Genomic DNA, 4,207 nt, shown 5'->3' on the forward strand with positions numbered 1-4,207 from the left:
TGTGGTTGTAGTGTGGAGAATAGATTAGAGAGAGCAAGATTGAAGTCAAGTTTTTATAGCAATTGAAGGGAAAAATGAGAAATGATGTGCTCTGGGCTAGGAAAGTGATAGTGGTGATGGAGAGAAGATGACTTCACAAAATAAATAGTAGTAGAATCAGCAGGTCTTGGGATTGGAAGTGGAGGGAAGCAGAAACTAAGCCAAGACCTCTGGACTGAGTAACTTGCAGATGGTAGGACCACTCAGTGAAATAGAAAACACCAGAGGAAGAGCAGGTTTGGGAGATGATATTGTCACTTCCAAACACATTGACATTGAAATGCCTGGGGGATGTCCAAGTGGAAATGTCTGTCCAAGAGGTCAGTGCTTCCCAAATGTCGTGCCTCAGAAAGAGGTTAGAGACGTGCTGCATATGGATCTTCTCAACCCTCAGGGCAGCATGAGCTCCCTCGGACAGAGAGCAGTCTCAGTAAGGTGGGTTGCCATGAAAACACCATCATTTTCTGTGTGCCATGATAGGGAGTAGGTTGGGAAGGACTGATGTATAAAGCTGTTGGATAAATAATTCTGAAGCTCAGCAGAGAGATCTGGACTATGGATAAGAGATTTGTGAGTCATCACAACATCAGATCATAGGCGGTAACTGAAGCCATGGAGTGGAGATCATGAAGGAGAAGAGGGTCTGGAGCAGAACCCTAAGGAGCAGCATCATTAGAGGGGTCTCCAGAGAAAGATCAAGACAACTGGCTGACTGCTGTCACTAGAGCCCAAGAGGTTTCCAAAAAAAGACCAAGTAGGGCCAGCCCTGGTGGCCTAGTGGTTAAGTTCAGCACACTCTGCCTCAGTGGCCTGGGTTCAGTTCCCAGGCATGGACCTACACTGCTCTGTTATTGGCCATGCTGTGCTGGTGGCCCACATACTAAAAAATAGAGGAAGACTGGCATGGATGTTAGCTCAGGGCAAATCTTCCTCAGAAAAAAAAAAGAGACCAAATAGTTCCCCATACTGCTGATGTCAAGTTGGATCAGGACTGAGACATACCCGCTGATTTTAGCCCCACATCATTGGTGACTTCGGCAAAACCAGATTTTGAAGGGTTAAAAAAGATGTATAACATAAGGAATGGAGACAAGAAGTGTTTAAAACTCTTTCAAGAATTTTGGCTATGCTGTGAGGGAAAAGTTAGACGGGTGGGCAGGGCAATGGGGATGAGAGTTCTTTTAGATAGTTATTTTTAGAAAGACATTACTTAATTTTATTAAACTTTTTAAATTTAAAACTATTTTTTAAAAGCATTATGTGTATATGGTTAGAAAATCAAATAATATAGAAGCAATTATTTGCTGCATTTCCCACCCCAACAATGAACCATTTTACCTTTTTGGCTGATTCTTCGATATGAATAAATATGCTTATAGTGTTTTTTGATTTTTCACTTTTACATGTTTTATTACCTTCCATATGTATATTCTTTTCAAAAGGTACCAAAGTGGGATCTTACCATTCATACTGTTCAGCACCTTACTTCTTGCACTTAAAATATCTTGGAGACCTTTCTGTGTTAGTATATATAGATCCACCTTGTTCTTTTTAACAATTGCATTGTAATCCATTTATGGCTGTACTATATTATTTGTTTCCTACTGACGAGTATTTAGGCTGCCTCCAGCTTTTCACTTTCATCAACCAACTGTAATGGATAACATTGTACACACATCCTTGCATGCTTGTGTGAGTATATCCACAAGATAAACTCCTAGCAGTGGAATTCCTGGGTATGTGCAGTATATGTCTTGACAAATATTGACAAATTACCTCCCGAAATGGTCATGCTAATTTCTATTCCCTCTAACAGGGTATAAGAATACCTTTTTCCCCCACATTCTCACCATCACTGTGTAAAAATTTTGTGAATACTGTTCTAAGTGATGAAATGTTCTTTCATTGTTTTTATTTGCATGTAATTAATGAGGAAGACTGAACAAGTTTCCAGGTGTTTATCTGTCATTATCATTTTCTGTGACCATCTTTTTCTAATAGATGTATAAGAGTCGTTTGTATTATGTATAATTAAATTCCCCCTTTGTTTGTCACAGGTATTGCAAATTGTTTTCCTAGTTGGTAGTTTGTCATGTGACTTTACTGGATTTTTCCTTTTTTTGCTTTAGGTAGTCAAATTTATTGAACTTTTCCTGTACGGCTTTTGGGTTTTTTATGTTTAGAAAGTACTCCACTTTTTAAAATTACCTTTTTTCTCCAGTATGCTTATGGTTCTCTTTTTACTTTAAATATTCCATCCAGACTCTACTTAAATGGCGAAGATTACTGTTACTTCTCACTACTGCTCAGAAGGACATCTTCATTCTGGCCAAAGATATTCTCACGGTCTCCAAGGGTTCTCATAGGCCATTGTGTAATCATTGCCTTCTCGGTACCAGCTTTCATCTTTATGAGCACTATTTACACATCTTATTTGAGACTGCTACAGACTTGAAATACAGTGGTTCCTCCCAACAGGTCAGGTAACTGCTCAACCAACAGAAATGTTCGTTGGGAAGAGGTGAGGCTCAGATGCTGAAGCATCCCCCAAAGCTTTTAATGACTGAAAATTCCTCAGTTAACCATGTAGATGGAGCCCCAGCCTATTCCTTTAGTCATCAGGACCATTTTCTGCCATCAAGAAGTTATCTGGGACAGGTGCCACTTGGCTTGTAGCCTAGTCTCATTGTAGTCAGAGCCTCTGTGTTAGTTTCTTGTTCCTGCTGTAACAAATCATCACAAACTTAGTGGTTTAAAACAACACAAATTTATTTTCTTACAGTCCGGAGGTCAGAAGTCTAAAATCAAGGTGTTGGCGAGCTGCATTCCTTCTCGAGGCTTCATGGGAGAGTCCATTTCCTTGCTTTTTCTAATTGCATTTCTTGGCTCACAGACCTTCCTTACATCACTCTGTTTGCTTCTGTCATTACACCACCCACTGTGGTCACATCTCCCTTTGCCTCCCTCTTGTAAGGAGACTTGTGATTACATTCAGGGCCCATCCTGATAATCCAGATTAATCTCCCAATCTCGAAGTCCTTAATCAAGATCCTTAATCTACACGACTACACATTTGCACACATCTAGAAAGTGCCTTTTGCCATCTAAGGCAGCATTCACAAGTTCTAGGGGTTAAGATGTGGACATCTTGGGGGACAGTTATTCAGCCTGTCACAGTCCCACACACATTCCTTTGCATCAGCTTAGTGAAGGGAGAGAGCACAAGCAGGGTCACAAAAGGTTTCAGAGTGTTCTTAGGATCAACAGAGAAGTAGGCAAATTCACATCTGTAACCACTGTGATCCCTGAGACCATTTCCACCAGCAATGATCACTCCCTCCCAGCATTGCTTCCTTTAAAATGCTCTGTAGTGCTCAGCTGAACCCCTTACTTCCTTATCCTAAAAAGCAAATTATTAAAGATAGTAAGATGCCAGTTTTCTACAGAAATGAGATGCTTTTCGCGTAAGCCTTTGATCTAACAAGCACAGTTGTGGTCTATGGCATGCTTACTGAGTGTAATAGCATCTTGTTTTTGTTTAACACTCTATATTCTGCAAAATACCGTCACATCTTTTAGTTCATTTGGGCATAGGAAAAGGAAGGTCTTGTTATTTCAGTTGGGCAAATCAGTAAACTGAGGCTCAGAGAGGTTAAAGTTCTGTTGTCTGGCACATGGTGCTTTATTATTATCTTTTTTTTGTTTTCTTTTCTCCTGTTTCTAACCAGACCTCTTTTGGTTTCTCTTTTTTCCTCTCTCTCAATAAGTATTAGCAGCTCTCAGACCTAAGACCTGGTCCCCTCTTATCATATTTACTTATTTTTGGAATTTACTACTTATTAAATATGAATCACCTATATGAATGACTTCCACATTTTTATATCTAGTCTTGATCTGCTGTCCTCTCCCAAGCCATCAATAATCAAGGCCTTGAAATGGACAAAGATAAGTTGGGCTTGAGGAGATCAGTCTTGCGGTGGTGGGAAAGAGGCATATAAACATCTATAATATGATGAGGTAAATACTGTAATAGAAGTTTCTATGAAAAGTCCCCACTAGAATGTAGTAACAAATGCAAAGTGCTACAGGAGTTGGGGAAGATTTCTGAGAAAATATAGCATCTGGGCTGCCTTTTAGGACAAACAGTTCAACTAGGTGCAAGGGGAAA

Source organism: Equus asinus, chromosome 22 (genome assembly GCF_041296235.1).
Source record: "Equus asinus isolate D_3611 breed Donkey chromosome 22, EquAss-T2T_v2, whole genome shotgun sequence".
In the NCBI taxonomy this organism is placed as follows: Eukaryota; Metazoa; Chordata; class Mammalia; order Perissodactyla; family Equidae; genus Equus; species Equus asinus.